Source organism: Dendropsophus ebraccatus, chromosome 4 (genome assembly GCF_027789765.1).
Source record: "Dendropsophus ebraccatus isolate aDenEbr1 chromosome 4, aDenEbr1.pat, whole genome shotgun sequence".
In the NCBI taxonomy this organism is placed as follows: domain Eukaryota; kingdom Metazoa; phylum Chordata; class Amphibia; order Anura; family Hylidae; genus Dendropsophus; species Dendropsophus ebraccatus.
In genome coordinates this window covers 23050547-23063405 of record NC_091457.1, presented here as the reverse complement: position 1 = coordinate 23063405, position 12859 = coordinate 23050547, and positions in this window count along the sequence as shown.

Genomic DNA, 12859 nt, shown 5'->3' with positions numbered 1-12859 from the left:
GATGAGCCACAGAAAATCCTTCCACAGTAAGGGCCCTTTTACACGGAAAGATTATCCGACAGATTATCTGCCAAAGATTTGAAGCCAAAACCAGGAATGGATTTGAAAAGAGGAGAAATCTCAGGCTTTCCTTTATTACCTGATCTCTGTTTATAGTCCATTCCTGGCTTTGGCTTCAAATTTTTGGCAGATAATCTGTCAGATAATCTTTACGTGTAAAAGGGCCCTAAGACCGCAAGACCTAGAGGTAGCAACAGCTTACCTTCTGCCTTATAAATGAACACACAGCTAATCCGGCGTGCAGAGAGCGCACGCCGCTGCTGGACCCTGGAAGTGACATCACGCCGACGCCGCAGTGCTGAGATGCACGCAGCGCTGACGCGTTTCACAGTTGAATGCGACCGGAAGGCCAGCGCCTTGGGTGACAGGCAGAGTGCGTTCTAAGACGCTCTAGGTAAGAAAAACTTAAAAGCTAAGACCTGCGGAAGCAAATATCAGGATACTACCTGGACACCGGCTCTAGCGGCATCCCAGCAATCATTACCTGGAGAGAAAACCTGAATGCAACAGGTAAACAAAGCATAAAAACGGAGGAGGGACAAAGTCCCCTAGGGCTAACAGCAACGAAGTAAAAAAAGACTAAGGTCTAGGGGGAGGTGGAGCCTATTTATACCTTATGGAGGAGGGAATTAAAATTTAATTGTTGTTTTTTCATTAAATATTCCTTCGTCCCAGGGGCTCGCAGGGGCGAATTTACCCCATATGTTGTGATGCCAATGGGACGTAAGGGAAATATTGTTTTCTTTTTCAGTCTGACACAGTGCTCTCTGCTGCCACCTCTGTCCATGTCAGGAACTGTCCAGAGCAGGAGAGGTTTTTTATGGGGGATTTGCTACTGCTCTGGACAGTTCCTGACATGGACAGAGGTGGCAGCAGAGAGCACTGTGTCAGACTGAAAAAGAAAACAATATTACCTGCAGGACATACAGCAGCTGAAAAGTATGGGAAGACTTGAGATTTTCATCTAGAAATAAATTACAAATCTATATAACTTTCTGAAACCAGTTGATTTTGAAAAAAAAAAAAAAAAAGATTTCCGCTGAATAACCCCTTTAACCTCTTAGGGACATATGACGTGCCTGTACGTCATATGTCCCCAAGAGGTGTTCAGAGCCCGGGGCCGCGGCTATTAGCGGGCACGGTCCGATCGCCGTGCCCGCTAATACAGTAATCAGATGCAGCTGTCAAAGATGACAGCTGCCTCTGATTACCGGACACAGCACTTCCCTGGTGTCTAGTGGGTTGGATCGCCCTGGAGGAGCGATCCACGCATCTGTACCGACCGGGTGTCAGCTCCAAAATGGCGCTGATTCTGGCTCGGCACTCGGATGCTTTCGGCTACAGCAGCCGAAAGCATCCGAGTGATGATCTCATTGATCTTTGCTGTATAAGTATACAGCAAAGATCTCAATGAAAGATCAATTCACTTATACTAGAAGTCCCCCAGGGGGAATAACCCTAACCCCAGGGGGGGAATAACCCTAACCCCAGGGGGGGAATAACCCTAACCCCAGGGGGGGGGAATAGTCCTAACCCCAGGGGGGGGGAATAACCCTAACCCCAGGGGGGAATAACCCTAACCCCAGGGGGGCTTTTAGTATAAGTTTAAAAAAAAAAAAAAAAAAAAAAAAGTGTTGTTTATAGTAAAAAGCCCCCTCCCCTAATAAAAGTCAGAATCACCCCCATTTTCCCATGTTTTAAATAAAAGTAAATAAATAAACATGTTTGGTATCGCCGCGTACGTAATCGCCCGAACTATTAATTAATCACATTCCTGATCTCGCACGGTAAATGGCGTCAGCGCAAAAAAATCCCAAAGTGCAAAATTGCGCATTTTTGGTTGCATCAAAAATTTTATAAAAAGTGATCAAAAAGTGGTATATGCGCAATCCATGTACTGATAGAAAGAACACATCTTGGCGCAAAAAATGACACCTCGCACAGCCCCATAGACCAAAGGATAAAAGCTCTATAAGCCTGGGAATGGAGCGATTTTAAGGAACATATATTTGTTAACAACGGTTTGAATTTTTTACAGGCCATCAGATAAAAGAAAAGTTATACATGTTATATATCGTTGTAATTGTAACGACTTGAGGAACATGGATAACAAGTCAGTTTTACCCCAGGGCGAGCGGCGTAAAAACAAAAAAACCCTAAATAAAAAAAATTCGTTTTTTTTTGTTCAATTTCACCACACATTGAATTTTTTTCTGGTTTCGTAGTGTACTTTATGCAAAAATTCAGCCTGTCATTGCAAAGTACAATTAGTGACGCAAAAAATAAGGGTTCATGTGGGTCTCTAGGTGGAAAAATGCAAGTGCTATGGCCTTTTAAACACAAGGAAGAAAAAACGAAAACGCAAAAACGAAAATTGGCCCGGTCCTTAAGGGGTTAAAAGGTCCATAAATTCTTTGCTTTATAAGACACACCTGATGATAAGATGTAGTGGGGGGGGGGGAAGCTGTTTGGTGCATTACGCAATCAAGGGAGTTTGTCTACATTCATTGTATAGCAGTTGTGATATTTAGCTGCGGTAAAAGATGTGGCTTTTTGAACATGGCGCTGGCCACTGCCAGACCAGCAAGCAACAACTGTCTTGAGAGCTTACGGGGCTGTGGCAGGCCGGCAGCCTTGTCCCCCGCTGCATGGAGAGGTATGGGCAGTGACACTGATCTTGCTGCCGGATAAGCAAAAGGACATCGCCGTAGGCCGGTCGTTGGCGGGCTGGAGGAAAGCTTCCAGGGCTGGGGACGGCTGGCAGCGATGCCCCCCATGACAGGGAGAGGCAACTGGCATGTAGGCATTTGGCGCTGGCATAGTCGCTTCATACCAGTTTTTCCCCCTACTTATGGTTGGAGTGTGCTTCTTATAAAGTGAAAAATATGTTTGATGTGGTCATAGATTTGCTTTACTTTTGGCCAGATGCACTAAACCTACAACATATATATATATATATATATATATATATATGTGTACAGGGTGCCACACCAAAGGAACAGAAGGATACAGTCTACTACACAAGAGATAGAGGGCGTACACAAACAATATTCCTTCACTCTGGACCAGAAATCATCAAGGGTTAGAGATCGATTGACCCTCTGTCACTTACCCAACAAGGAGATGGTCTTCAACAATCCATTAGCTTCATTCTGGAAGAGGGATCCCACCCCAGTGTTTTTCAAAGAGCACAAAGTACTGGTTAGTCTTCGGAAAGGAGCCGTCTGAGAGCAGAACTTAATGGCTGAAAACACCACCTCTAGGAGGCACCACACCCTGGTTAGATCCTTTAACACACTAGACATTGAACACAGTAACTTGTATCATAACGTTTACAAAAATTTGTAATCCGAACGAATAGGGATGTGTGATTAAATAGGAGGAGAAGTGCTGTGTGCCATGGATCTCGGCCACAGTTGGCATCCCAGGGTCACCGTTTCTGGGCTTTTGTGCATCACAGGCTTTCAAATCACTTGGCCAACATGGCTTTTATTGAGAAGCTTACATCTCCTTCATGTAGTGTTGTGCAAACCTGCATCTACCCAGAACATAACCTCCTATGTATAAGTGTCCATGAAGTGCCACTGGGACCTGCCAAAATACCAACAAAAACAGATGTTATATTTGATTTTAGCCAAAAGACTGAAAAGCTAATTTTTTTGCGTGAAAATTTATTAACCAGTCATCATAAACACAGATACAATGTACAGGCTATGAGGCAGCATGACAGTACAACATAGAGAACCGATTTTCCCACACTATGAATCCTACCATAATGCTTTGCTAACATTCCTGCATACTTCAAGCCAGACAATAAGAGGATGTTCCCACAGCGAAATTTCAAGCAGAGGCGATCGGCAGACTTCGTTTGAATTTCTAATATGCAAAAGAACACTTCTAAGACACCATCATGTGTCTCGATGCCAGTGAACTAGCCAGACCTTCCTCTGGGAGGGAACAACCAAGCCAAGGAATGTCTTCAATCAAGGTATCCATCCAAAGACAGCTGTTTCAGGGTATTTGCCCCTCATCAGTGTGAAGTAGGATTCTGGCTAGTGGGAGCAATGCCTAGTAAGTGCATGCAAAAGGACGCTGGTTGACCTCAGGAAGATCAACCAAAACACTACAGAGAAACCATCACATCACGTGTCTTGACGTCAGTGTATTCTAGAACATTGCCACCTGGGAAATCAAATATGCAAAAGAACACTGCAGAGACACCATCACATGTCTCAACGTCAGTGAACTAGCCAGACCTTCCTCCGGAAGGGAACAACCAAGCCAAGAGTGGTTCAAATATCCTGTTCCGCTCAACCCGCCGCCCCCCCCCCATTTCACGTTTATCAGCCTGGTGCTTTTGATGTCCATGCCGGTACATGCTGCTGCACCCCGAGTGCTTGGGAAAGCTGAAGCCAGTCCTGAAAAACCTCTCCCAGGACTGCATCCAATTTTTACAAGCACCCAGAGCAGAGCAGCATGGACTTCAAAGGTAACAGGCTGATAAGCAAATTGGAGAGCTAATGAAGCGATTCGCTTAATTTATACGGTAAATTCGCTCATCTCTGTACACAGGGCTATTAAAACAAAACACCAGAGTAGACTTATGGTTCTGTATTTTTGGACTTCCATTTATTTATCATAATGTCATAAGTACAACCTGTATGACTGAACAGACTTTCAGTGTATCTCCCGATCTAGAGCCGGCCTTCCTCCCATCTGCAGGGGGGGCAGTCGGGACGGGAGGAAGGCCAGCTTTAGACCGTGAGTCTACAGAACCGTGAGTCTACTCTGGTGTTTAGGTTTAATAGCCACGTGACACTAAAGTGGTTGGTGGAATCCCCAACAATCCATAGAGCAGAGTATTTAATTGTTTGATTGCTAATTGAAATGGAGAAGTGTTGAGTTCACATCGCAACTTGAGACTTATGGCCAGCTCCTGTCATCAGTCAGATCAGATCCTTCCATTCACGTCCCATGGCTATAATTCACAATCGCAGCAAGTTAAAGCACTAGGACCTGGTCCGAGCTAAACTTTTATAGCATGTCATAAATTACATATGACAGTAATGCCTTTGGCGGGGTTAATATGTGGAAGATTTTGGGAAGTAGTGTGCCATGCCACCACAAATTGTGACAGTGTGGTGGAAAACCGAGATCTCTGTCTTTACTACTAATATTTTTAGTCTCTGTAGGGGGTCTCGATTACGCAGCTGCTTACAATTCTTCACTAGTGATGATCGAACACCGGATAAGTTAGGTTCTATCGAACTCGAACCTTGTCAAACCTTCCGCATTTGATTGCCGATGCCTTCCCATTCCGTGGGGAAAGAGGAAACAGCCCGAGCACCACCTGGAATTCTGGGATACAGCCTATTACCTAGGCTGTATCCCGGAATTCCAGGTAGTACCCGGGCTGTCTCCTCCTTCCCCATGGACTGGGAAGGCATCGGGAATCAAATGCGGAAGGTTCAACAAGGTTCGAGTTCGATAGAACCTAACTTTTTCTCTATTCTTCACTGCATTACTAAGTATACTGTCAAATTAGCAATCTCTTGTCATACCTTACAACCTGTCTGGGTGTAAGGGCCTTATTAAATGGAGCGATATTTGGCCAAATCACTCTGTGTAATAGAGACAATGATTAGCCGATGAAACGATCCTCGGCTGATCGTTTTTTTTGGTCCAAAACTAAAGTCATTGGGCGGCTGGTGTGCATCCCTGCTAAAGGTGATCGAACAGTGCCGAGGTTCAGGTTTATACGAACCCGAACCATCGGCATTTGACTCCCGCATCTTCACGTTCCGTGAGGAAGGTGGAGACAGCACGAGTCCCGCCTGGAAAACAGGGATACAGCCTATTTCTAATCCCTACTAGTCGATGGCTGGTGACTGTGTAAAAATTATAATAAACTCCTAACCCTGATGTCCTGCTAGCTTCAGCAGCTCCTGACATTGCCTGAAGTGACAGGCTGCTTAGCCAATCACTGGGACAAAGCCACGGCACTGTCCCGGTGATTGGCTGAGCCCGCTGACTTCACACAGTGCCAGGAGCTGGCCAAAGCTAGCAGGACATCAGTGAGCGTGGAGAGGTGTGTAGGAGTTTATTAATTTACAAGGGCTGCACGGATATCGCTTATGATGTCTGTGCAGCCCTTGCTGCCCAATTTATAGGCAGTATATGTGCTCAGTAAGCAAGCGCCAATCTAGAAGATCTGTGCTTACTTACAGAAAGTCATCAGGCCGTGTAATAGGGCCCTAACATGGCTGGCCAGGGGGCCTTCACAAGATCAACGTACGTCAAATGTCAGAATGTTTTTTCTCAAATGAATTGTATTTTAATTGTCCATTATTTGCTTTGTTATAATGTTTTTTTTTTTTTTTTTTTTATTCAAGTAGACAGTTCACAAAGAAATCCAGTCCTCCCTAACTTAGTTCTCTGCTTTGCTCATAGTTTAGGCACTTCTCTATTTTTATCTAATCCCCTTAGAATTGCCTCTTGTGTTTTCATCCAACAATTAAGCACTATTGCAGTTTTATGCACAAAATGCTTTCTCGAAAACACCTTCTGTGATGATAAACATTTATTATTTACACTCATTTTACCTTCAGGCTTTCTTTCCCAATTCCCCACACACATAAAGTGGTGCCAAGTGCAAAGCTAAATCAGCCCCTAAGGAGCAATGGTGGCATGTAGGAAAACACAGCGCAAGGTAAATTTCCCCGGAGAAATAGCAGCAATTTACTGTATGACCCTGTAAGTATTTCATGAGAATTTCATGATTATATAAGTGTTTCGCTGCAAAAAGAGAAAGTTTTTTGTCAAGTATCTGAGTAAGCAAAAAAAAAAAAAAAAAAAAAGAAAAAAAGTATATTAACCCCTTCGTGCTGCAGCTAGTTTGGGCCTTAATGACCAGGCTAATTTTTCAAAATCTGACCTGTCTCATTTTATGCTCTTATAGCTCAGTGATGCTTTAACGTATGCTAGCGATTCTGAGACTGTTTTTTCGTGACATATGGCACTTTATGTTAGTGGCAAAATTTGGTCACTACTTTGTGTGTTTTTTGTGAAAAACAACAAAATATCATGAAAAATTTAAAAAATTTGCATTTTATGAACTTTGAAATTCTCTGCTTCTAAAAAAAGAAAGTCGTAGCACATAAATTAGTTACTAAGTCACATTACCAATATGTCTTCTTTATTCTGCCATAATTTGGTAAACATATTTTACTTTTTTAGGGCGTTATGGGGCTTAGAAATTTATCAGCAAATTATCACATTTTCGTGAAACAGATTTTTTTAGGGACCAGTTCTTTTTTTAAATGGATTTAGAAGTCTGGTATCCTGAAAACCCCCATAAGTGACCCCATTTTGGAAACTACACACCTTAAAGAATTAATCTAGGGGTATAATGAGCATTTTAACCCTACAGGGGCTGGAGGAAAGTATTCACAATTAGGCAGTAAAAAAATTGAAAATTTTAATTTTCCAATAATATATACGTTTAGATTAAAGTTTCTCATTTTCAAAAGGAATATGAGACAAAAAGCACCCCAACATTTGTAATGCAGGTTCTCTTGAGTACAACGGTACCCCATATGTGGGCGTGAACCACTGTATGGGCACACAGCAGGGCTCAGAAGGAAGGGAGCGCCAATTAGCTTTTCCAATGCAAATTTTGCTGAAGAAGTTTCTGAGCGCCAGGTGCGTTTGCAGTGCCCCTGTAGTGTCAGCAGAGAGAAAACCCCCCATAAGTCACCCCATTTTGGAAAGTACACCCCTCAAAGAATTCATCTTGGTGTCTGGTGACCATTTTGACCCCACAGGTATTACAGGAAAGTATTCAAAAGAAGACAGTAAAAATGAAAAACTCGAATTCTTCCAATAATATGTTCGTTTAGTTTGAAATTTCTCAATTTCACGAGGAACAAGAGGAAAAAAGTACCCCAAAATTTGTAACGCAGGTTCTCCTGAGTACAATGGTACCCCATATGTGGGCATAAACCACTGCATGGGCACACAGGAGGGCTCAGAAGGGAAGGAGCGCCAATTAGCTTTTTCAATGCAGATTTTGCTGCAGAAGTTTCCAAGCGCCAGGTGCGTTTGCAGTGCCCCTGTAGTGCCAGCGGAGTAAAATCTCGCCATAAGTCACTCCATTTTGGAAAGTGCACCCCTCAAAGTATTCATCTTGGTGTGTGGTGACCATTTTGACCCCACAGGTATTAGAGGAAAGTATTCAAAAGTAGACAGTAAAAATGAAAAACTCAAATTTTTCCAATATTATGTTCTTTTAGTTTGAAATTTCTCAATTTTATGAGGAACAAGAGGAAAAAAGTACCCCAAAATTTGTAACGCAGGTTCTCCTAAGTGAAAAGGTACCTCATATGTGGGCATAAACCACTGCATGGGCACACAGGAGGGCTCAGAAGGAAAGGAGCGCCAATTAGCTTTTTCAATGCAGATTTTGCTGAAGAAGTTTCCGAGCGCCAGGTGCGTTTGCAGAGCCCCTGTAGTGTCCGCAGAGTAAAATCTCCCAATAAGTCACCCCATTTTAGAAAGTGCACCCCTCAAAGAATTTATTTTGGGGTGTGGTGAGCATTTTGACCCCACAGGTATTTGAGGAAAGTATCCAAAAGTAGACAGTAAAAATGAAAAACTCGATTTTTTCCAATAATATGTTCCTTTAGTTTGAAATTTCTCAATTTCTCGAGGAACAGGAGAGAAATGTCACCCCAATATATGTAAAGCAGGTTCTCCTGAGTAGAACGGTACCCCATATGTGGGCATAAACCACTGCATGGGCACACAGCCGGGCTCAGAAGGGAAGGAGCGCCAATTAGCATTTTCAGTGCAGATTTTTCTGAAGAAGTTTCTGAGCGCCAGGTGCGTTTGCAGAGCCCCTGTAGTGTCAGCAGAATAGATTCCCCCCAAAAGTCACCCCATTTTGGAAAGTGCACCCCTCAAAGAATTCATCTTGGGGTGTGGTGACCATTTTTACCCCACAGGTATTAGAGGAAAGTATTCAAAATTGGCCAGTAAAAATGAAAAACTCGAATTTTTCCAATAATATGTTGGTTTAGTTTGAAATTTCTCAATTTGACGAGGAACAGGAGAGAAAACGTACCCCAAAATCTGTAACGCAAGTTCTCCTGAGTACAACGGTACCCCATATGTGGGCCACTGTATGGGCACACAGCAGGGCTCAGAAGGGAAGGAGCGCCAATTTACAGGAGCAAAACCGCAGCTAGTAATGGTTATTAGAATAGCGCAGTTACTAAAATAAAATAAAAAAATGAGATTACAGGTAATGTGGGGTGGTTACGGGCAACCAGGGGTGGTTATGGGCAACCTGAGGTGGTTACAGGTAATCTGGGGTGGTTACGGACAACATGGGGTGGTCACGGGCAACCTGCTGTGGTTACGGCAACCTGGGGTGGTTACAGGCAAGGTGGGGTGGTTACGGGCAACGAGGGGTGGTTATGGGCAACGTGTGGTGGTCACGGGCAACCTGCTGTGGTTACGGCAACGTGGGCTGGTTACAGGCAATCTGCTGTGCTTACAGACAATCTGGGATGGTAACGGGAAACGTGGGGTGGTTACGGGCAACCTGCAGTGCTTACAGACAATCTGGGGTGGATACGGGCAACGTGGGGTGGTTACGGGCAACCTGCAGTGCTTACAGACAATCTGGGGTGGTTACGGGCAACGTGGGGTGGTTACGGGTAACCTGCAGTGCTTACAGACAATCTGGGGTGGTTACGGGCAACGTGGGGTGGTTACGGGCAACCTGCAGTGCTTACTGACAATCTGGGGTGGTTACGGGCAACGTGGGGTGGTTACGGGCAATGTGGGGTGGTTACGGATAAACTGAAGTTCTTATAGGCAATCTGGGGTGGATACCTGTAATCTGGCATGGGCACCGCAATCTGGAGGGGGTCATTGGCAATTTGGGGTGGTCAGAGGCGCCGTGGCGTGGTCAGAGGCGACGTGTGGTGGTCAGAGGCGACGTGTGGTGGTCAGAGGCGACGTGCGGTGGTCAGAGGCGACGTGCGGTGGTCAGAGGCATTGTGGCGTGGTCAGAGGCAACGCGCGGTGGTTACGTGCAATCTGTGGGGGGTTACATGTAATCTGGCATGATTACGGGGAACCTGGGGGGGTTATGTGCAACCTGGAAGGGTTACAGACAATCTGGGATTGTTACTGATAAACTGAAGTGCTTATAGGTAATCTGGGGTGGGTACATGTAATTTGGGGTGGTTACGGGCAATCGGGAGGGGGTCACTGGCAATTTGTGGTGGTTACGGGCAACGTGCGGTGGTTACGGGCAACGTGCGGTGGTTACGGGCAACGTGCGGTGGTTACGGGCAACGTGCGGTGGTTACGGGCAACGTGCGGTGGTTACGGGTAATCTGGGGAGGGGTTAGGGGTAATTTGGGAGTAAACTGCAATTATTACTATAATAAAAAGTGTGTGTTTTATTTTTTTGTATGTTTGTCACTTTTTGTACTTTACATATTCATTTTCACTGTATTACTATGATTACTGTGATATTTTCTATCTCAGTAATCATAGTTCAGTGACAGAGACCAAATTGGTCTCTGTCACTTTAAATTTTCAGAGTTGGCTGGTTGTGAAGCGCATGCGCACTTCATAACCAGCCAGGACGTCGAGGAGGAAGGAGCTCCAGGAGCAGGTGAGTATATGGGGAAGGGGGGGTGACTGGGGGACGGGGGTGACAGGGGGGGGGGGGCGACTTGGGGGGTGGGGGGACATCACTTTTTATCCCCTGTCACCAATCATTCATGGTGACAGGGGATAAAAAGTGCCTGGATGCACATGGTACAAGCGATCAGCGGTATATAGTATATACCGCTAATCGCTTGTACCGGGACCCAACAGGGGGGTCCCCGATGACTGCCCCATGCTCTCCGCTACCTCCGGTGGCGGAGAGCATGGGGCTTTCATTCATTTTAACTTTTCCATCGCTGTGAACCGACATTAGTCCTATAAAGTGAAGACGGCTCCCAAGCACCGCAAGGAAGCCGTCCCGCCCGCCCCCTGTATTGCCGCTCACTGTGCATAGGCATAGTGAGCGGCCTTGAGTGACCCCCCTCCGCCCACCCCTTCTATCGCCGCTCAGGTGAGCCGATCAGAAGCAAAGGAAAGTGCAATAAGCAGCACTTTCCCGGGCTTCTGATCGGCTCAGCTAAGTGGCGATTGAAGGGGCAGGCAGTCCAGGAACTCACCCTTCCGCCGGCCCCAGCGGCTGATGTCTCCCGTCATCCTCCGGGAACAGGCAGCGGGGTACAGAGACGCTGCCTGTGTCCTGGATGTGTCGTGCAGCCGGACACTTTCGGCACAGGCAGTCTCTCTGTACCCCGCTGCCTGTGCCGGAGGATGACGGGAGTGCGCGCTGACGGGAGAGGAGCTGCTGGGGCCGCCGGACAGGTGAGTAACTGGTTTGTTGTTTTGGGGGGGCACTGGCTACTATGGGGGGCACTGGCTACTATAGGGGTACTGGCTACTATGGGGGGCACTGGCTACTATGGGGGGCACTGGCTACTATAGGGGTACTGGCTACTATGGGGGGGCACTGGCTACTATGGGGGGCACTGGCTGCTATGGGGGTCACTGGCTACTATGGGGAGCACTGGCTACTATGGGGGGCACTGGCTACTATGGGGGGCACTGACTACTATGGGGGCACTGGCTACTATGGGGGGCACTGGCTACTATGGGGGGCACTGGCTACTATGGTGATACTGGCTACTATGGGGGGCACTGGCTACTATGGGGGCACTGGCTACTATGGGGGGCACTGGCTACTATGGGGGCACTGGCTACTATGGGGGGCACTGGCTACTATGGGGGGCACTGGCTACTATGGGGGGATTGGCTACTATGGGGTTACTGGCTACTATGGGGGGCACTGGCTACTATGGGGGGCACTATATGGGGGGATTGGCTACTATGGGGGGCACTATATGCAAAGATGTGGGGGATTTGATGGCGGCGGTTGGGGGGGGGGGGCAATTCGCACCTCTGCCCAGGGGCCCATAATGCTGTTAAGACGGCCCTGGGGGATGGTCAGGTTTTATTTTTTTTCCTGTGAAACACCTTCCAAATTTACTATGGGCCTGCGCCATATTACTGAATTTAATGCGAAAATACCAGACACAACCCACAGCATAAAAGCTTAGAACTGACGCATTGTTAGTAAAAGAGGCCCAATAGCTCCACAAGGTGCCCCCTGTGCATCACTGGATGTAACTGCAGTGTAACCTCTTATACTGTCTGCAGAGCCTGTGCAGAACTGAAATCACTGCCACATGGGAACTGTCTGTGGGATATTGGTCAGTGCGCAGTGGTTTTTATTCATTATCAGTTTGGGGGAATTATCTGGTAGTACAAAAACCTGTGTGTGCCTCACGTGAGCGGTGAAGTATACACTGAATGCTTTGCATTGTGTGTGTGTGTGTGTGTGTGTGTGTATGGGGGGAGTGGGGTAAAGGAGCACATTACTTTTCCTTGCTGCTAGTGCTACACACAGCTCTGCACAGTATACTACAAACACACAGTTCTGGACAATATACTGCACACACAACTCTGCACAGTATATTACACACAGCTCTGCATAGTACTACACACACAGCTCTGCATAGTACTACACACACAGCTCTGCACAATATACAGTACTGCACACACAGCTCTGCACAATATTCTGCACACACAACTCTGCACAGTATACTACAAACACACAGTTCTGGACAATATACCGCACACATAACTCTGCACAGTATAA